This window comes from Apteryx mantelli, chromosome 10, assembly GCF_036417845.1.
Source record: "Apteryx mantelli isolate bAptMan1 chromosome 10, bAptMan1.hap1, whole genome shotgun sequence".
NCBI classification, from domain to species: Eukaryota; Metazoa; Chordata; class Aves; order Apterygiformes; family Apterygidae; genus Apteryx; species Apteryx mantelli.
The window spans coordinates 10039486-10062497 of NC_089987.1; the positions used below are offsets into that span (position 1 = coordinate 10039486).

General features: G+C 40.7%; 1 protein-coding gene across 1 annotated transcript in view; it reads right to left on the reverse strand.

Annotated features, from left to right (window-relative positions):
- The window catches only part of CDH11 (cadherin 11), an 83129-nt gene extending 72463 nt beyond the window's left edge, over positions 1–10666 (reverse strand). The window contains exon 1 of the mRNA XM_067302461.1: positions 10531–10666. The gene's annotated coding sequence lies outside the window, so the exon portion shown is untranslated. The remainder of the gene's footprint in view (positions 1–10530) is intronic.
- Between the last annotated feature and the right edge of the window lie 12346 nt (positions 10667–23012).

Genomic DNA, 23012 nt, shown 5'->3' on the forward strand with positions numbered 1-23012 from the left:
TTATGGAAGTGGCCTCACCACACTACTGAGAACTGAGAAAAAACAGTTTTGCAGTAGGACTTTTTCTGGTATCATTCATGGCAGAAAGGTGTCCGTCCTTCAAGGCACAGCTGTGAAAAGGCTTCATGTCATTCAAACTGACATCTCAATTCATAAGGATACAGGCTTAAGAAGGCATAATGAATATGCCTGGCTTACTAAAGATAACAGACAAATTATTTTGAGGCATGAAGATATAGCTAGAAATTCATGTCTTTGCATTTAAAACACTTCATATGTCATTAAAAAACTGGGTATGTTTCTAATTTGTTGGAAAATAAGGCTTGGAGCCTTTTATGAAACCCAAAGGGGAAACATGTAAAATCTGTTGGTAAGAATGAGAAAGGAAGTTAATGCGTATGCAATTTTTATGTTTATTCCATTAAGTCACAGGAGCTGCATATATAAATAACATGAAACAGGAAACTGTCATATCTGAATGACACAAAATACTGCTTGTATCATTATGGAAAAGCATGAAAGGAGGAGCTGATGATCTCTAATTCAAGAAACAATTAGCGTTCGTTAACTTGACTAATAAACTGCCTGAGGTATTTACGGGTTAAATATAGCCTACTTTTAAGCACATGGGAACAGTTAAAACACAAGTTTTTGTGCAGTTTATTTTGAATGATTTCATTTCTAGTAAAAATGGATTTAATTTCCAGATGGGGTATAACTCTTGAACAAAAACATTCTTCTCTCCTCCAGTATGCAAAATGGTTTAACACCAGGGGAAAAGTCTCTCATAGACATTTTAAATTTTGTTTACTTAATAATGTTTACAGTAACAATGGCCTTCTATAATTTTTTTGTAAAAAATAAATAAAAATTAAAAGCCCCATTTTGGGTATATCTCCCATTTTGTACAGCTTTCCAAAAATTACTTGCTGATCATTCATTTTGAATGTGAAAATCATAAAGGCTAAATTGTTCCACAGACTGTACATGATGATATTCGGAAACAGGATTTAATGGCTACGAGAACAAAATTTCCAGCTTTGTAGCCAGTCAGTCAGTAATCTGATAGATGTAGACAATCTGGTTCAAGTCTGCTGCAGAGGATGGCCTACACAATCTTCTGAACAGAGTAATTACAGATCCCATACTCCCTGACCTCTAGCTAGACATAAAAAAACCAAGGTCACGACAACAAGCAACTGTCAAATCTTGGGAAGTATCAGAGCTGGCATTTTCTCTATAGACTTGATTATTTCAGCCAGACTCATTTCTTGTTCAATTTGATTGGATAATTAAACCTATATTAGTGCAATTTCTCACATATGATAGGGTGTAGGTGGCATTCCTAACGCCAGTAGGATTAAAAACTGACTTAGCCACGAAACACACACCTCCTCCTAAGCTCTGTTTAAAAACATGAGTCAATGTAAAAAAAAAGACTAGTTTAAATTTCTGTATCATGTTCCCTGTTCAATAATACCTGTATCAACTGAATAACCTCATGGACTCCAAAACAGCTTCCCTGTTTCATACCAGAGGGACCAGGCAGAATTTTACCTAGCAAAGTAGGTAACACCAGATAAACTGTTTGATCCTCTCTTGTCTGCTCATACAAGTCATTTTAAAAATTCTGCTAACAACAACGACAAAATTCTGAGAGTGTATTACCTAAAGTGGACACTTCCATAGCTTGCTAAATATATAAACAGCCACTTAATGCCACAGTAAGGTAGTATTCAATGTCAATTCAATGCCATTCAAAACAAAGTAGACTTTTGTAATTTTACTTTTGCTTTAAGTGTACTTTGATTTCTTCTTTTGAAAACTAGGCCAGCAGCCACTTACTAATTTGTGATGCTGTAGAGCTGCAGCACACCACTGTAGCATGAAGTAAATCCTTGTGTTTCTTTTTTCAATAGAGTTCATCATGTCCTAATTGTATATGACATCTGCATATTCATGCATATATACATGCATGCAATATACATGCATATTGTATAGACATGTTCTACTGCAGCAGTAAGGCTGGTTTCCATTTCTTTTTTTATGAGATTGCTTGAGTATTTCTCAGATCACACCAATACCATCTTACTGAAACGTGGAGCTTTGTTGGTCATGAATTAAGTATGTAGGAAGTCACTGAAAATACTGAGAATTATTTTTTATTGTATCTAACTGTTCCCAGTAGTTTGCCATGAATCTGACTAAATACAAAGAAAGTAAAATTTCTGCCTATGGTTCCAACAAACTAAGTAGCGTGTGAGGAAGGTAACTGGGCTTTACTACCTATAAGACTGCCCACCTGCCTACAGATGATTAGAGCCCAGCACCCTGCACTGGAGAGGGATTATGAAGGGTTTTATCAAGTTACAGTCTAGAAGTGGGAAGTCCTTGCTTCCTTCATAATAGCTGAAGGAGAAACTCGAACAAGGCAAGCATTGATTCAGTCTGACCCAGTCAATCAGAGAAGGATGTCTCCACATTTGAGGATGAGCGAAGGTGGTTGGGCAAAGGAGAAAAAGAGAAAAAAGAACGCTGGAAAAGCAGGGTCTGGCGTACCTGATAAAACAGAGGCAATGGGAGGGCAGTGCAAGGTTGGTACGGAAAAGTGTGAAACTTTGAAGGTAAGAAGTTCACCGAATAGTAGACTTTCTGCTACAGAAGGGGAGAAGTACCTAGTAAACTGACGTACAAGAAATACCATCTAAATGTAAACAACTCAGTGAACTCAATGAGATGATGGAGGAACCTGAGAAATCAGGAACTATCATGCAGCGACACTGACCCAGAGGCTGAGTCTTACCAAGGCTGAGGAAGGGATCACCTTAAACTAGCTTCACCACTCAGGGTCATGTACTATGAAACTATGCCTTGACATGTGAAAACATGGAGAAAAACAAAAAAGGAGAGAAAATAGGCAAAGATTGCAGCCTAGAAAACCACATACTCTCTAAGAGAAGTGTTAAATTCAGTACTTGAAACTCAGGTACATACTCATAGTTTATGAACATAGTTTTTTTCATATAAATATTGCGCAATTCACAATTTTTAAGGAAAGAAGGAACCCTAACGCCCATCTTAAGTCTGACCTCCAATTACTTGCCTTGCTACCTAATCAGCCCTTTTGTATGTAAATGCCAATGCCTGCTATGTTTTTCTTACTATAGAAAAAGAAATGCTATGTAAATTGCAACCGTGCTAAAAGAATTGAAATGCATACTAATCAGGCTTATTCTCTGAGCTATACCAGCTATAACTGGAACAGGAACAAATAAAAAGGCAACAATCAGTGATGGACAAAGTTTCCTATTTGAATCCGAACCCCAAATAAAATTATTATTCAACTGCTTTTCAAAATTTTGGAACCCCTTATGTCCAGAAGAAATTGGGTTTGAAACTGTGAATGAATGGTAACTTTCACTAATTTGAAATATTAAAAATTTTCACTAGAATTTCAATTGCAAGCAAATATGCTGGAAAATAATGGTAAGGAGAAGTTACCTTTAAAAAAAAAATCTGTCCGCTGTATGCATTGGATAAAAGTTTGAGTGATTCTTCAGTTACATCAGTTTCGTCATCCTCATAGATAAATAGTGATGGTTACATGCAACATGAAACTAGCGGTTTTGATCACTGTTCTGTATGCATTGAATTAATCTGACAGCATTCAACCATTTACAGTTAATATTGGGTCATTTCTCAAAAAAAGTTTATAATCATTTCTGCCCTGACTATATATTACTCTGTAGTTAAGAAATGCATTACAATCCCATCTTGAATGGCAATCTAAAATGAACTCATAGTTTAAAGGCTGCATTTTTTTGCCTGTTTCCACAATTAAAATTTTCTAGTAGCAAATAAAAATTAATTCTAAATATATAAATGAAAATACACACATATATGTATAAAATACACCCAGGTTGTAGGCACATGCATAAAGGTATGTGACTAAACAGCTCTAAAAAAGATTGGAGAGTCCTTATCCAAGGACTGGTATAGTTACAGGTATTCTGCTCTGATAATAAAAACACATATTTTTGGTTCTAAAATTCTAATATCAAATGCCAGCCAACTTTAAACAAACTCTATTTCTTTTGTTTGCCTTACAATGTCTACACACAAAAAAAAAAAGTTAGCTGATAAAAGATGAAAGGAGTAATGCAGTTATTCATTCAGCAGCCAAGATCTTTGAGATAATTACTTTAAATCAAGAAGGGACAGACCATTTAAATTTATGACTTAATGCCGACACATGCGTGTATTAATAAAACAGTTAGCATTAATGGAAATAGGGTTTAGTCTCCTGATTCAAATAGAGCTATCATTTCTGGTTTATACCGAACTAATGACTTATCCGTGGCAGAATGATATGTATGCATGTATTTAACTATTTAACTTAACCACTGAGACCAATTAATATGTTTCTGAAGTTTTATTTTATTTAAAAATATACATCAGCAGCCTCACTGGGATAAAAATTATGCTGAACCAGAGTTTCTATGACATCAGTTTAACCTTAAATAAAATACTTTCACATAGAATATCCGATGATAACACTGTATAAAATGAAGACTACTGAAATGCAGTGCAGAAGAAGCAAATCTTCAGCGGTGTTTACATTAAGTTAAGGAACATTTTAGCCTACCAAGTTAGCATTGGCTCTGTATGATTAGGAGATCACGCAAAAAGAAATGGTGGCTGCAAGAGAGTACACCATAAATATAATTTCTATCACATTTGCTAGGGTGAGGATAGAAGGAAGGAAAAAACCTGTGCACAGCCATCACAGCCAGGCTGTTTCCAAGCTGTTGGGTAGGACAGACACCTGCCGTGAGGGTAGTATAAAAAAACTTGCCTTAGTAGTACTGTACAAACCTGGAAGATAAGGGAGCTAAACTCTTAGTACTGTCAAGCTCCCAAACACTAAAATTCTGTGGATTGTATTTTAAAGGGTTATTGAATTTAATTCTTTCTGCTCATCACTCTAGTCTTTGCCCATGTGGGCCTGTGTCTCCATCACATCATTGGGAGTTCAGTGGCTTACTTCAGTGAAACAGTGTGAGACCTTATCTATACAATTAGATGAAAGCTTAAGTCTGATTACTTTCTAGATAAGTATTTCCCATACCTTGTATTCATGTATCAAAGTTCTGTTCAATTTTGTTTGCTTTATAATGCTTCATGATCCACAGTTGTATTTTCTGTTAGTTTGTCTATAATGTGGCTACTGTCTACCTGTTGATGAACTATTAAATCATCATTATAATAATGAATTATATCTGGAAACCTATTGCAGCATGATTCACCAATCACCGCGGAAAATCCTGGCTCCTCTTTTACATTCAGTTACTTCGTCCTTTTTCTTTTAATCCATTTACATTGATTTCTACTACTTCAACTCAGCCTGCCATTGCATTACAATTAAGAATTCTGATGAACTCTTGCTGATTCAGAAGGGAGAGGGCTCTTACTCATTGCCAAACTTTGGAGAAAAAACACAAAAACCCTTTAGAATTTGCTTGAGCCAGCACTTTAAAATTGAAGAGCTAAATTATAGCTCATGGGGCCAGCAGAGCTCAGTGGGACTGGGACGTCTGAAAGCCACCGCACCACCCAAGCAGGGATGGAAGAAGGCCTCACGCCTTTGTCAGGCAGAAGCAGGCACAATGTCTCCTTCCCCAAGGGCACTGCTCACAGCGGATCCGGCTGGCTGCTCCACATATTTGTCTCTGAGCTCATTGCTAATGTCCCAGCCATGCCGTCATGTTCTCTGGAGGGCCTCGAACACAACTGGCAGTGCTAACTTTTCCACCCACCTGGAGCACATCTAACAGCATAAGGGATGCTCCCTGCCTTGGAGCACAGAGGACGGGCTCTTAACGGGTCTCTGGCTGCTCTTTGCAACTCATTGCTCCTCAGCAAAGCAGGGCTCACTTTCCAGTACAGTAGGTATTAATTCTCGCATCAAGAGTTGTCACTATAAGGCAATTCTTAATTAATACCCTAAAATAGGTGATTGACAGAGAACGGCACAACTATCACGGACATTTTTGGCATCGAAGTCATAGGTAATAATTTCTGTTAGACACTTTAGCTTGTCTGGCTGTGTATCTGCCCAAGTGGATCTAATACAATACTATAAAATCCTGCACTCCATTACCAGTAGTTCCTATTTCTCCCACGCGGAGATTAGATTGGTCTGCGAGTCAAACCAGAGATGTGTGCAGCCCACCATCCTGCCTCCAGCAATGCCCAGACGTGGTGTCGAGGGAAGAACGTAGGAACAGGGCAGGTAGAAATGAGATCCCTTGCATGCCTGCAACCCGTTAATATCTACGCCACTGTGCATGCCCTTTCTGGTCAGTATTTGCAATGATGGGCTGCAACGATTTCCTTTATTTCCCAAGATGTTCCAGGATCCTGGGAAACAATTTGGACCAACTGCTGTTTTCAGCTCTCCTGTTGTAAGCTCCACAGACTTTCATTTGTACAGGTAAAATCAGACCAGAGTTTTGCTGAATATAAATGTATTTTTCCTATCCATAATGTGTGTATAAGATATCTCAAGTACTGACAATATTTTTGAAAGAAGTATTTCTTGTTTTACCATATCATTTTTTCTATCTCCAGATTCTTTCTTGCGGCTTAGCAGGGAACGACACTGCCTTTGAAAAGGGGAGAAAGAGACAGCAAGTCCCTGAAAAACCACTGCGGCTGAGAGGATGGATGCTGTTTATTTTACATCGAGACTCCAGCTGTGGCACTCATCAGACAATCTAAAGTTACGCGATTTCCAAACTTTGTAGTGCACGCCAAGGTGGTAACGCGACGCCGAAGGTAACGCGATCCGCCGACTAGAAAGATGTTAATCCTGACAAACTGCCTGAGCATTAGCCCGAACCGCAGCTAGATTGAATTCTGTCTCCCCTGAGAGGGCCGGCAATGCTGGTGGTAACAAAACGGCTTTTCATAGCGCCCTGGAAAGCAGCTGGGCCGGAGGCGGCGGGCACGGAAGAGCGTCAGTGCCCTCTAGCGCCCGCCGCCGCGGCGCCGAGCGGCCCCACCGCGCCCGCGCCCGCGCCCGCCGCCCCGCGCAGCGCCCCGCCGCCGCCGCCCCCCGCGCAGCGCAGCGCCCCGCCGCCGCCGCCCCCCGCGCAGCGCCCCGCCGCCGCCGCCCCCTGCGCTCGGGCGCCCCCAGCTCCGCCCCCGCCGCCGCCCGCGCCGGACCTGTTGATGCAACCGGAGCCGTGCTGAAAACTCGGCGCTCGCGCGGATTCCTGAAAAACCTCCGGCTCCTTCCACAAAACCTGCCCCTCGGGGAGTATCGGTTACAAATTGGTTATCGCTCAGTAATATTTCAATGACTTTAAACGCCTTCCTTGCACAGAAAAAAAGAAAATGAATGAGTTTAATAATTCTGCATAGGCAGGCTTGCCCGTAAATGAACCAATAATTTCACAGTCTAGTAGTATCCCAGGTCTTCAGCATGGAAGTTCAAACACAAGACTACATTTCCCCCTAAAATATTACAACAGTCTTAGAAGTATATGACTGATACTCTATAGCATTCCTTGGACCCAACAAATGAACAACACAAACTGAAGTGCTGTTTTAAAACAAATGGGTGTAGCATAGAAAACTATGCACAGACTTTTAGTTTTAAATACAAATAGAAAAGCTCTAACATAAAAAAAAGTCAAGAAAGTATGCTGCATAACTGTTTCAAACAAATTGATTCCAGATGACAAGCCTGTTTCTCACACACTAAAGATACTTGGCCAAACATCCAGCTCACAAAATGGATTCAAATGGTTTTAAGGAGTTCACCAAGAAAGAGGAGATATTACTTTTAAGTTTGAAATTCCTTTAAATTTTTATGATACCTGAGTTAGAAAACAGTATCTGAGAATATCATAGTAATCTCAGAAATAAAACGTTTGTTTCTTCTCAACAGCTTCTTAATCAAAATGCTTTGTTCAGTTTCAGCACTTGCAGAATACAAAAATGTTAGTCTCTTAAACTACTGCATCTCTGAACTTCACATACGTTTCTTGCACTAAATTAAATACATCAAAAATTATCGAAATGGCATATTAATTGAAGGTGAAATCACATGTTATATTTTAAAACATTTTATCAGATAAATCATGAAAATGCTTCTAATCTTTGTAGTTTCCCCATATTGTTATGCAATCGAAAATTTGATTTTGTTGTCCTGTCTCTCGGTCAACTGTTTCCATACACATCTTCCTTCTGAAACTGCTGATGATAAATTGCAATGACTTATCTCATCTCTTGACATACTTGACTGTAGCAGCTTCTGCGGTAATGAAGTAATCTAGTTCTTAGTGATTTTTTTGGACACAAAACACTTCAATTTTAGCGAAGTTGAAGCTGATGTAGAGAAGGCTACAAATAGCATATTTTGTCCCTGCTCATTCCCAGATGCTCTAGTGCAAGGCTGAGGTGAAAATATAAATTTCCTATTGCAGGGCCAAAGCACAAGAGTCAGAAGGAGAAAGATGCCTTTGAAGCAATTTTCCTAAAGAATTTCACATTTTTTACTGAAGATGTAGTTCTTTGTTTTGTAACTTTATTTTGTTCTTCTCCTCCAAGAGGAAGGAGAACTGCTTTAAAAGTACAGTCAGAAACTTCTGTTTTCTAGAGTGTAGTAGACTGAGAAATATGCTAGAAAAATGCTTCGTGCATTAAGGTATGAAGCTCAGACCTTTTGCTCTCAATCTCCCCCCTGTTCTTTACTGCCTGTCTGCCAACAACATGAATTGTGCTGATGCTCTGCTATGAAAATGTTCTTCATAAGAAAACATCTGCAATTCTACTTCCATCTACTTCTATGTATCTCTCCATATAAAATCATCCAAAGGATTGAGTACGATCATCGATTTGTGTTTCAGATCTCAGTGGACAGAACTGATTTGAGGCAGATATCAGATTAATTATTGCAGAATTTCATTATCAAAAGCAAATTTATCTATTAAGTTAGCCAGTGTAGAAAAGAGAACAAAGTATTTACCTGGAGAATCACACACACTTTAGAAACATTGAAGCAAGCTTAAGAGGAAGGGAGGGGGGAAAAAGACATTCAGTCATGTCTGAGTGTTTGCTTCCCTGCTTCTGAATCTGTTATTGCTTTTTTCATTCAAGACTTTTATTATTAAATAATCAAAAAAATTTAATTTCTTAATAGACGGTTCAGTCTGTGAAATTCCTATTGTATGACCATCACAAATCAACAGGAAGAAAGTCTTTCCCAGGGAGTTACTAGCCACTAGAATGCGAAAAAGAAATGAGCATTCTCCTTATAAAGGGCCAATTTCTGAATTAGTGACCTCATTTGCTAAAGAGGTTTCTTTGTCACAGATATCTTGGTAGGTAAATACTGTGTTACATAGCCACACTGTCCTTTGTAGCAATGCTACAAAGAAGATCTCCTAGCATATACCAGCTCTCTCCTCACCAAATGAATATTTAAAAGAGTAGACAATAAAGGGGGACTTCTATAGAAGGTAAAGGCATTTATATGATGATGTCAGATTGCAATATGCGCTCCTGAAGGACTGCACGGGAAGCAGTTATATTCTAAAAGTTAATGGTATTTATGTGGACCTCCAGCCTGATCTATTTTACCTTTCTCAGAGATGTGCTTGTGTGTATATCACCCAAGAGTCTAATGATTTTTGGACTAGCCCATGTTAGAGACAGATACCATTTTGGTACCTTGTGAATAGTAATGCATTTGAAAGCCAGCAAGCAAATTAAAAAAAAAAACAAACAAAAAAAACCAGATAAAAATCAGAGTCTTTCCCCTTTTCATTCTGGATAGAGTATCCTTCATTGCATGCACTCATAATTTCTGCATATCCATTTCATGCCTAGGAGCTACAGTGCAAGAAAAAGATTTTCAGTTCGGGGCTTTCAGTATCTGCTAATCTGGAGGAACATTTTAAAACAGACAAATGCTCGCGCTCCCCTCCCCCTCCCTCCCCTAAGTAAGAGCTTGGGGGGGGGGGGGGGAGAAGGAAAAGAAACGTTTGCCACAGTGTTGCCTTTCTCCTTTCGGGAAAGACCTATTTCTTCCCGGTCTGGAGCCAGCAGGGCTCTGCACAGAGCCGCGGCACGGAAATCCAGGCGGACTCGCTCCGGAGCGCCTCGGCGGAGTTGCCAGCTGCGCCCGGCGCGCCGCCCGCCGCCGCCGCCGCCCGCTCCGGCCCCGCTCCAGCCCCGCCGCCGCCGCCGCCCGCCGCCCGCCGCCCGCCGCCCGCAGGCGCCTCCACCCGCGGCTCCCCGCCGCTGTCAAGTTTCCGGAGCGCGCTCGCCCGCACACGCGTCCTCCCCGCTCGGTCCTCTCCTGCTCCGCGAGCGGAGCGGCGGAGCCGGGCGCCCGCTCCCTGCCCGCCTGCCTGCCTGCCCGCCTGCCCGCCTGCCTGCCCCGTGCCAGCCGCCGCCCCCGCCCCGCGGTCCCGGCGCGGCCCCGGCGCGGCCCCGGCGCGGCCCCGGCGCCCCGCTCACCTGCGGTCCGGCCGGGCCGGCTGCTTCCCGCGGCCGCCGCCGGAGGAGGGAGAGGAGGCGAGTCCCATTCACAAGTGGACGCCGGGCGGGCGCGGCAGCATCTTCAGCCTATTACACTCCACGGCAGCGGCTGCTGAATGAGGCTCCGAGCTAGCGGCAGGAATTAGAAGGAGGGAGGGAGGGAGGGGAAAAGGGGAGAGGAAAGGGGAGAGGGAGGGAGGGAGAGGGAGCAAGGGGGAGTGAAGCAAGATTAGAGGAAGGGAAAAGCTGGAGGCTGTTGCTTCTTCTCTGTTTCTTCTCCCTTCCCCCCAGCCCCAGGAGAAGTGCAAACCCCGGGAGCGGCGGCTGGAGCTTGCTCTCCTGCAGGGCCCCCGCGGCCGGAGTGCCCACCAACGAGGGGCGAGGGGGCCAAGTTGGGTTCGGAAGGGCCAAGTGAGGATGGGTGAGGAGCCCAGGGCACCTTCTGCCTCGGTGCCCCCAGGGCTGGAGGGGTGCAGTGTCCCCGTGCCCCATGGCTTGGCCCTGCGCCCCGCTCACCCGCCCACGCCACGAGGGGGGACAGGGCCGCCCACGCTGCTGCGCCGCCAGGCCGCCCACAACCACCCCGCTTGCCAGCGCAGGGCTGCATCCCCGCGGGTGGGCCGAGCCTGCACCACGGCCCCCCGCGCCGCCGCGGCAGCCGGGGCTCTCCTGCCTGGGCAGCTCCCCTGCCGCCGCCTCGCGGCCCCGGCACAGCTATCGTCCGAGACGGACAAACAGCAGGAGTGCTTTGTGCTGCATCCAGTCATGTTTCCTGTCATAATTAGACATTTCTCCAGGAAAAAAAAAAGTTTCCTAGGCATTTCTAGATTTGGAAAATATTGGCCTGTTCTAGCTCGTGGTCTGAGGCCCAGGCCAGCCTCCCCTCTCCTCTCCTGGGGGTGAACGGGGCCATCCTTTCCTTCTCTGAACACATCCCATCCGAGGGGCTGCCACTCTCCCACTCTCACTTTTTCGGTCGCCTCAAGCGACTGCCAGGGGCAGCTCCTCAGGTGGGGCCGAGCGGCTCAGCTCTGTGAACCTCTGGGGAAGCGCAGTGAGTAGACGAACCATCCAAACCCCTTTGCATCCTGTTTGCACAGGCACACGTGAGCCTGCACATCCACTCTCCCGTCCACCAGCTTCCATTGCCGTGGCCAGGACCTACGTGCTCTCCGAGGCTGCTGCCAGCCCAGTAGGTGCCATCTGTGTAGCAGTGGAGTGGAGCAGAGCAGGGAAGGATGCAGTACACTGTCCCTCAAGACGAGGGATTGCATTCGCTGCTGGAAATAACTAGGTACATCTCTGTGAAGATATTCTGGCCATCTTCAGGCTACCCATCCCACAATTCATCTCCCAGCCCACCAGGCAGCACTCACGCTGTGCTGCCACCACACCACGAGGCCCCAAGAGCAAGGCTTTTGTACTCTGTGGTTAATTAGCTCTGCCAATAACTCCAGGCAAAGAAAAAAAATTGGCACAAAAGCTGCCACTATACAAACAGAAGAATTTGGAAGAGCGAAGCTGATAAATAACGTGTCCTGAGGAGGCCGCGGGACACCAAACACCTTAACACAGCACAGTAATTCCTCCTGACCCATGTCAGTCCCAGGGACAGCACAGGAGTCTCCCCGGTTGGAGAACTGGGAACAAGAATTCAATGAGACTTAAAGCTTAAAGTTTGCTTCAAACTGAGAGTTCACAAGCTGATACCCAAGTACCCTAGGGAAAGGTCTGCTTTCCCCATGAGGTGGGAGGGCACACGTAGGAGTGGTCTGAGGAAGCGCAGGGAGAGGTGGGCTGATGTGCCCTCATGGCACCCCAAAACCTCCCCCACAGGCCCAGCTGGTAGAGCACGAGGCAGGCAAGGAACAAGAAAACCTAGAGTTTGGCTAAGACAGAAGAAAAAAGTGGACAAACCCAGAAACGCCCTGGGCTGAGCTGAAAGAATGAGGTAGCAAGACAGCCAATTAATTGATATTAAAGTACTAAAGGCTTTATTCCAATAGGAAGAGGGCTGTGGTGATAAGAAAACTTGTTTTTGGGAAGAAGTGCTTTTGATAGGAAATCTGAGGAGTACTAAGTTGTTATCAAGAAATAAAACATGAAAAAGGAGCACTTAATTTTTTTTGAGGAGGAGAAGTTCAAGAAGGAAGGTGATGCACATTAATTTGGGGAGAACTTTGTTAAGAAATTGTTTTAGGAGAGAAAATGAGAGGAACGGGAATAAGTTTCAGAATAGTAGTCCCATTCCAACTCTTTGACTGATTGACTTTAACAGATACCATTAGTCTCCTGTGATAATAATATGAGAATTAGCATGTGTTTTCTTTACAGATACACTGTCGTGAGTACTGCTTAGTGCAGTTCTGCTGCTGTGGCTGCTAAAATTGCCAGTAAACTAAAACCCAGAGCTGGGCAGCTGGCTGAAGAGTTTTTTCCTTTCCCCTTCTCTTGCTAGCTTTGGCAGCATAGTGGAGGGATGACTTTTGTAATTCCATTTTTAAACTGCTGAGAGCAGATTTTTTTGGATATAAAGGAAATGTGAAAGCAATTTCTATCTAATTAGGCATATACAATAGGTACGCATCATATTCTCATCAAAGAGCATATTGATCTATAATGAAAGGTTTTATTAATTCCATTCAAGGAGGCATGTTAACAAATGAGTATAGCAACATCTAATCTGATGATTGACTTGAGTTTGCTCCCTTCCTTCTGCACTGAAATCTCAGAGTAAAACTAATCAGATTCTGCTATGACTTTCCTCCCCTTTGTTCCTCTTTCTACAGCATCTATAGATGGAAGGTCCTATCTGCAACCAAAATCAAAGCAAAACTCCTACGGCGATCTATATGCTTGCATCTCTTTGCTAAGTCACCAGACTGATTACATTAATAATCAGTGTGGAATTCATTTCACCTAACTCAAGCCATTTTAAAGCTGAGTATTTATTAGGCTATCTGCAGTAGTGAAGGCTCCTTCAGCATCAGTGAAAAAGGTCTCCTGGATGGCTTGCTGCTGAAGATACCTCTCTCTATCCCCTGAAGGGTTCTAAACAACTGGCTTGGACTAGAAACCTACCTTTGACTATCTAAAAATCAGATGAGATAAGTCCTACCTTTTTGTGTTAAATACAGAAAATAAGAAGTGGTCAAATCAAGATTAGTACATAGTGCTGACAAATGAGGACATTCCCTTCAGCCATTACAAATTATATCTGGACAGTTCCAAGCTACTCTGACATCATTTCTGGAGAATTATTGCACACAGTTCTTGCACAAGGAAAATAATAAAAGAGAAATGCGCAGGGAGGAAGGATACCACGAAGTATCTGCAGAACTACTCAGCTGAATTTATGCCAGCTCAGCATTCATGTGTGCTTCACAGGACATTAGATGGGACATATTCACAGACTATCCAAATCACATCTTGCCATTCCTGCTACGTACAGATTGATGGAAAAGAGGATACACTGTGGTAAATTTCTGCTCCTTATAGACTATTTCTGCCGCTTGGTGACTCTTCACGAATGAAGCCTTAGGCCAGACACTACCTTTAAGAATGGCACATTGCAGTCAACATACACTGAATGTGGACTGTACCAGAATAATTAGTGGAAAATCTTTCTAAATACAGTTGCCACCTCTCTTCACAAAAAAGCTAGATGTGAAATAAAAAAGCAGGCCTTAGCTAGCCTGCTGCCATGGAAGTCATGGCACAGAAGCAGTGAGAGCAAGGCCTGTAGTTAGCACTTGCAGCTGCTTGAAACCTGGTGTTAGAATGAAATCAGACATAAATAAAGGAAGTTTATACATATTTTAAACAGTATTTATTTATGCATATCCATATATTTAGGTTAAGAACATCTGTGATAACAAATCTGTGAAATCTAAAAAAAGGTTATTTTATCTACTGTGGGTTTGCAGAATCTGAAGTTTGTTAAAATTCTGCTCCTTGCTTGCTAAGTTAACACATTTATCATCTGAAAATAAGCTAGCTGAATTGTTTTCCAAGAATCTGAAGAGGTACACGCCGTTCTGCTAATTGAATTATTGTTCTCAGAACGTAGTATTGTGTTTGAGTTCATGAAATTTTCCTCAAATACATGCAGAGAAAGCCACACTTCAGAAGAATTTTTATGACTGAGCTAAAACTCATAAGCAGGTGCCTCATAAGTTTAAGCTGGACATTTGTATTAGAGTACATAAAAAGCTTGAATTGTGAAGCTCAGAAACTGAACTCCAGTAAGCCTTTCAAAATTTAAAAATTATCAATACGTCATCTTCTCAATAACTTGGGCACATCTACACTATCAATATGAAAGAAGAATCTTCTTTCCATGTTTTGGCCCTGCAGAAAACAGGGTAGGCCCATTTCCCATATGGCTTCCCACAGACTTTCGTCCTTCTCAGCTACCTTTAACAGACATGCAATTTCCTACACTTTTCTTCTCTCCTGGCAAGTATTGGAGATTTAAAAGCCACACAAACAGCATATTGCTAGCAGCAGGAGCTGGGAGTTTATGAAGGAGGAAGACAGAGAGTAAAAGAGAAGGATGGAAGAGAGTTATAATAAAGGCTATTCCTGAGTAAAGTTTTCCTCCCAAACACCCTACAACTTCACTGTGATTTTGCTGATCAGACAAATCAGAATTTGTTTCCTGTGTGAAAAAGCAAAGAGTGGGCACAGAGACAAAAATTGTTCTTAATGACACCAAAAGAAGGAACGCTAACGAAAGCCGCAGGACCAGCACAGTGAGAAGACTAGTGTGTAAGAAGAGTGTAACTTAAAAGCGTGCATCTCCTGGGGAGGAAACAAGGCTTCTTTACAATGGAGAATGGACAGCTCAAAGCAGCTGGAATCTAAAACTGTTTTTTCCAATAGCAAATGTCTTCCTTGTGGAAATATAAAAATATAACAGGTGTTTACTTGGGAAAAGCTAAAAGAAGGGCAAAAACACTGAAGTAAAAAAAAACCAAAACATAAAACACAACTGATACAGATGCTACTTCCATAAAGTTAGCAATGTAAAAGTCTTTCCTTGGCTATACCAGTGTGTTACTTGAAGTATTGAAACCTGAAGAGAAAAGGGAATTTTGAAGTGGGAAGAGGGTTACAGTAAAGAACCAACCGTGAACTATGGAAATGCTGCAGTCTTATGAACAGTGCTTTTCAGAGGAATTACTTTATTTTTTTCTTTTTCATTTTTAGATGTGCACCTGCAACTTCCTGTAAATGCACAAGCTACACTGATAAACTTTCAACTTGTATCACCTAATCCAAGTGGTGCCCAGGGTGGTTCTCCTGTCAAATACAGGACTGACACGCCTGGTGTATCAAGGAGGCTCCTAGACTTTGGGTTTGGTCATCTCCTCTCCCCGTCCACTGCAAAAAGGTCTCATTCCTACACCAGAGCAAAGCAAAGCACTTCTCACCACTCTGCTGATGTAGTCTCATTGACAGCATTCCACATTTTAACTTCAGATTCTCCATCTTCAACCAAATCCAAGTGGACAGACACAGGTCACAGAATAAGAACCTGCCCATACATAAAATATGTCCAACAGAGGATACTGAGTCCAACTGAGTCCAAATTAGCTTAGGCTGAAATAGAAGAAAAGTCTTTCTCTCTCCAGTTTGCAGACCTTTTCAAGTTAGGCCTGCTTTTATTATGACTTTAATGAGGAGAGCTACCTTGTTTTATAAAATCTAAGGATCTGGTTTGGTATGTACTGCACATAGATGATGAGATGCTTTTGCCACTGTCTGAGCTTTGAGACCATCTTACCCTGATACACTGCTCAGGATGTTTCGGGACTATTTTATTCAGTTTTTAAAACTGCTGTGATAAGTAAGGATGCAGTGGTGTTCTGGCCTTCGTCCCATTTCCTCAGTTCTCCTGTGACGGACTAGGACTAGACAGGACTAGACTAGTCTGCTTCAATGCTGCTCAAACCTTGGAAATCTCTAGAGGCACCTGAGTCAACCTTTTGGTTGACTTAAGGTACAGATTTGATATAATCAAGAACCAAGTCCAAAATGTTTTCTTTTTTTTTTTTTTACAATACTTAAGTACATTAACAGAGAATAGTATCCATAAGAATTATCCACATTAACAGAAAAATACTTTATGCAAAGAGTCTGCTGACCAATACAGATTTGCAGCTATAGATTCTGTTTATATTTCTAACCTAGTACCCAAAAAATTACAGCATGAAAGAATTCAGGGGGAAAAAAAGGCGTAAATGGTAAGTCAGACAGACATCATAAACTTTTTAATATATCAATGTCTTTTGCTAATGGGTTTTTAGAAATACAGATCAGAAAAATAATTTCTCATTTAGACAAGGTATTATTTAGTTAGGAACTTGAGACTCATTTATTCCTGACACTGCACATTAAAAAGAAATAAATGCATTTTTATATATGTGTGTATGCACACACATCTGTGTATGGCACTGTCTGCATGGGCTGGCAAACAGGATGAGGCCTCAAAATAGATTCCTCTAATCTATTTGACTTCTATTGTTAATGGATAAAATAGCTTACATAATTCATTTTATTAGAAAACAAGCTTGAAAAAAATCTCTTACCTCTTACTAGACAGCATGCATATATTGAGCACACATCATTCGACAGTAAAATATAGCACAGCTAAATACTTAGTAACAATTATGCCTTTTAATTCTGTTTCTGAGTGTTGTGCAACCACACACTTGTTTTGTGCAAGACGTGCTTCACAATTAATGATTATGCCTCTTCCAAAACATGAGAAAAGGATATTTAAAGTCTTCATAATATTACTTTTTTCTATTTTTCCATGTTCTGTTTAAAGAATACATATTTGATTTGTTAGAATACACTTCCACTCTGCTAGGAATACTTTTTCCATGTATATTGGGTATATCTAACATCAGTTTGCAAATAGTCCAAACTGTGTCCAAGAAGATTTAAGGGAGAATGATGTTCCTGTAATCTCAGCTGCTAACCCTTCTGTACTGATGAACACCAGGCAGTCATGCTTATCTAGCACAATGATCTTTCTTCATTTAATGCCCGCAGCTTGAGATAGTCAATCTTGCCAGCATGCGCCTCAAGTATTTCTGATTTTTATTTGTGATTTTTGTGTATGTCCCTACGCTATTCCAGCTACTGTGAGCCAGTAGCTACTTATCTACCCATACAAGGCCATAATCAAAGGCCTTTTTATACCAGTATATGAATGACCGTGTTGCACAGATCCAGGAGCTCAACCACTATGACTGTAAGAGTTTGGTGAAAAACTAAAAATTGAGCTGCTGTATATAGGCTAGCAAAACAATGACAAAATGATAAATCTTTAACCATGAATTCTACTGTAAACCATACATAACAGTGAACTGAGTGAGCTGCTATCACTGCATTAATATCCATCTGATGCTGAAAAAAATACAAAGTCACTTTTGTCTAATGAGCTGAAGTGAGGAAAAATGTTATAAAAAGAAATATAGATTTGCTTGACTATTTAAAGTCCATTGGGTTATAATTCTTTAATATTGCTTTTATCATAAGATAAAAATATAACTAGACTTTACAGTTTGTCAGATGAGTCATAACTAAAAATATTAGATGATTCACATAATAATCAATCACAAAACAGGAAAACAATCTCAGTTAACTTGTTGAAAAATGAAACTATGCTGCTTTAGTATAAACCTGCCATGTAGTTTAAAAGTCCATTGATCACTGAGTACAATATCATTTCTTTTTTTTTTGAAAATCCTATGTATAATAAGGTATCATTTTATTTGAGTCTAGATGATTATTTAAAGAGTCTGGTGATATTTTTTTCTGCATTTCCCGATAACTTAAAAACAATCTGCATGGCATTTTTAGTTTGATGTACAATTAGGGCAAGGAGTATAAATCACACCCTGAGATGTGATAGGAGGCATGCTTGAAAATGTTAGGCTTCACTTGAGGAAGTCCAAATATATATGTATCTTTAATTGGTGTCTGGATAGGTAACCTGGCAGACTTCTAAGAAAAACATTTAGCCCCTATTAGAAATCAGCACCAACGTTAAGGCTGTACGTCTGAGGGAAGACGAGGCAGGCGTTTGGACAGGGCATGCCCAGCGACTCCGGGAGCCAGGGAAAGGTTTGCATCGACTTCAGCAAGCTCTGGAGCCAGCCCCGGGGCTCTGCCATGGCCGGAGGCGGCGCGGTGCTGGCTGAGGATGTGCACTGAAGAAGGGAGATTTCTGCCCCCTTTATATCTATAATGACACCAGCGAGAAACACCGCTTTTCACAATGCACTTGCTGTTTCTTGGCCATTGGTTGCTCCTGGTTATTCGTTCTCATTATTTATTTGGTGATGTTTTTGAGAAAGAACCCAAATCTTCTGTTGATTCAATAGCCGAGATGTGTTACTGTTTGCCATCCATTTTTCAAAATCAGAAGGCAGATTAACACAGACGCTTAAAACATCAAACAATGTCAGTTTTTTCCCAGTGAAATATTGTGGGTGCTAGCAAATCGTAGGAAACATGCTCAGACTATGCCGCCACGCTGCCAAACACAACTAGAAGAAAAACATATTCCACCTTAAAATTCAACACTCCATCCCATTAATTTAAACAATGGCAGAAGAAAACCAGCATAATTAAAAAAGAAACTAGCACAAATTTCCACTTGGACTAGGCCTCCTCAGCCAGCGTTCAGGTTACACAACACAAAAAAATGCTTCACGTAAGCATTTCAGACAATTTAACACATCCAAGTGGCTCAGTCCTAGGAGCATTGGAGAAAATTACAGATGTTCTGAATTTACCAATCTCTTAACCCATGGAAAAAGCCCTCATTTCCATGAAACCTACTCACAGAAAGCCTCATCTTCCTCTGTTTTCCACTGCTGCAGTCTAGGAATGTGGAAGTGGTCCTCACTTAACTGTTCAGCATCTAGATGAACTCATTTCCATGGAAACCAGCAGTTTGCAACCCTCTCCCATGTAGTTACCCTTAAGAGGTACTCTGTGGTTGCTTTCTTGCCTTCCCTTTTTAGGTGCGTAGCTATTAGTCTGACTCTCCTCAGCTTTTCTAAGCATCTTCTTGGAAAGCGGTTGCTTTCCCAGCATTTCAGGAAGAAGCAAGTGTTCTCTCCCATTGCTAGCTACTCTACACTGCACAGCAGGCCCTGAGACATGTCCTGAACCGACCAAGATACTCATCTAAAACTTCAAGAGCATATGCGCAAGATGGTAAAATTAGCCAATAAGTAGATTCCTCAGATTTTAAAGACCCACGATTTCAGTGGAGTTTCATTTGGCCTCCTGCAAGCAAAGTCCTGGCCCTGCCTCCAACAACTTGATTTTTATAGTGCCATACATAAAGTATGTGGTACTATCTCACATCTCCATGCATTTTTTTTTTCTTAGTTTGACAGTGTTTTTCGGCATTGTTTTAAAGTTTTAATTAAATTTCACTGGTTGTGATAGATAATAGTATTTGCAAATTTTGATTCAAGAATATAAAAAACAGAGAATTAAAGAACAGTGTTGATACATAATACCCTTATGTCCCCAAGACACACATTCATAAAAGACTGGACCCATGGACCATGATAGCCTGTTAATTGTAATACTAAAACTGATAGTACTGATGGCTGCAAATGTCCAACAAAACAAAGATCAAAAAATATGCCCAAATGGTTGAAGTTCCTGATTATATGCAGAAAGGAGAGATATTTTTTTCTTTCATTACAGTGATTCAGGCAATTAAATTAATACTCTTCCTTTAACATTTTCTGTATCTGTTCTGTTCAAAATTTTACACACAAATAAACAATATAGGAGAACTGCAGAATGATAGATGAAGCATAGAAGCTAGAAAATGTATCTGTTTAATTATTTATGTAATTATCCTTCAGATCAGGCTCAAATAAACTTAACAAACCTTCTGGCCACTGAAGAAGCAACAGCAAGACTACACAATTCAGAAGCTTTTACACCTGCTATTTCAATGAGCTAAAACATAAAGATGATATGCCAGATTCTGTTCTCATGCCATAAATCCAAAATAACACCATTGGCTTGCTCAGATTTTACACTGACTTCAGGAGAGTTACTTTGAATTTACATCTCTGTGAGATCAGGATCAAACTGCTGAGAGGATATTAAAAGGAGATTAAACATGATCTTAAACAGTGATATCCCAGGAGATCCAAGGATTTTTCAATTTGCAAGATTTTACAACTGTCTGAGAGTTGGATAAATTTCAAATGCAGTTGCTGATAAGAGCATTTGCAGCTGCCAAAAGAACCTGTTTTAAGGACCTGAAAGCTGGCAGACAAACTGAGCATCACAGAGGAGGGTAACAGAGCGACTGAGTCTGCAAGCAGGGAGAAGGGAACTCCAGGAGTATTTCTAAGAGCACACGTATGTGACTAGATACATTTGACCTCAGGTATTGGAAAGGTTTGTGCTATTCTTTTATGCACTCATTCAGTAAAATTTTGAGCTCAGGTTTAAAGCGTAGCTGCGTGTATTTTGATACTAAGGCCCCGGTCCTTGAAAGTGTTTAGCTACCTAATTCCTGCTTACATGAATCACTCTTATTGAAATCAACTCAGTAGACATTTCAGTATCTTGGCCTAAATTATTTTGCTTTTTGCTTGGACAAGACTGGTATTCAGCATTTCCATGTCTGAATATTGATTTAAAGACACACAGAAGGTGCCTCATCTTGCTTTCTTCTATTCATTAAACAATATTCCTACAGAACTTAATGGATCTTTTTTCTGCAAGTCTGGGTTCTTGGATCTTTCTGTTATTTGCAGGATACTCAACAGCAACAGCAAGATGAGTTCAGCTATCTAATCTGTAATTCTTGAGACAGAGGATGATTTTCATTTCATTCAAATTAATTTCTCACCTGGCATAAGAGGACACACAATATCCATCTTTCTGATACTTTGAAAGTCATAGACTCAGTTGATAAATATTCCTGAAAAAATGAGAATCTCAAAGAACTGATTAACAAATAGTGAACTGCATTCTGGTACTGATCTACAGATAAGAGATTTTGATGGAGAGATTAAAATTCAAAAGTTGAATGCTATATTCCCTAGCCATCTGTGCAATTTTTGCATATTGTGCACCCATTTAATTTGTCTATGCACTCATGTACACGATGACTAGACATGAAGCTGACTAGATACATGTATGCTTTCTGAGTACAATGATGATGTCTGTGCAGGCAAAAGTATTGAATAAAACCCACACAAAGTAGACAGATTTTTTTCATCTTTAACCTTGAAAAGCAAGCCCCGTAAATCATCCTCTTCAGGGATGTGCTGCAGTAACTGAAGTATTCAGTTTTTAAAGATACCAAGAGAATAATTTTAAATAATCTAAACTACATATAAATAGGTATGCATTATATCATGGACTAATTTGAAGACGTCTCCAAGTTCCACTGTCCTTAAATTTGGTTGAGAAAAAAGCCTCAGAGCAATGCTTTTGTCTATTCCAGAAGTTATTCTTCAATATTTGGACTACATGATGCAACAGAGCTCTAGTCCCCATTCCATACAATTATGTATCAGATTTTCTGAAAGAAAATGAGATATATATTTTTTAATACAAAGTAAAATAGTTTATTGCTCTCACCCAGAATAATTAAGGCTTGAATCAGATATAAAGGCTGCAGAGGCTGATACAAAAGACAACAAGACAGTAGTCAAATCTTGACACAACTTCATTCTCTAGATACAAAGTTGTCACTGGGAAATATAATACTGATACCTTTTATTAATTACAGTAAAAATCCCCCAAAGTATATACCATGCACTGAAGCATCTCCCACATGATCTCCCTAAGAAATCCATTAAAGAAAATTTATTTTTGCAGTAGAATATGCCTAGTTTGTGTAGCTTAAAGCTACATCTACGGCCTATAATGCATTTCACATCTCTGTCCTAAATCAAATAGCCCTCCTACCATTCAGTCTGTGCTGATTCCCTCCTTGCACACACCTTTCAAAGGATTTAGCATGTCTGCTTTCGTAAAACTCCAATTAAAATCCCAATTAATGAAAAGAATATTTATTTTCAGCACAAAATATTCAGTGCTTTGTCTAATTTGGTATTAATTTGTATGTCTATCTTTTTATCAGCTATGGTTTAGGATGTTCCATTCCATAACAGCTTTACTTGAAGTTTTATGTTATAAATCAAAATATTAAATTTAAGGTTTAACAAAAAACTATTAGTAAATTGACATTAAATCTAGTGAGCAGGTTTAACTGAGAGGAGGTGGGGAAGGAAAACATTTTAGAAAAGTCAAAGCATTGTTTTCATATGTTTAAACAAAATGCATGAAAAAGTTACTTATAAATGAAAAACAGAAGATGAAACTTAGCTAAATTAAAATTTCAAATCTACAAGATTAGAATCTAACTGTAATGCCCTCTTGGGGTAGAA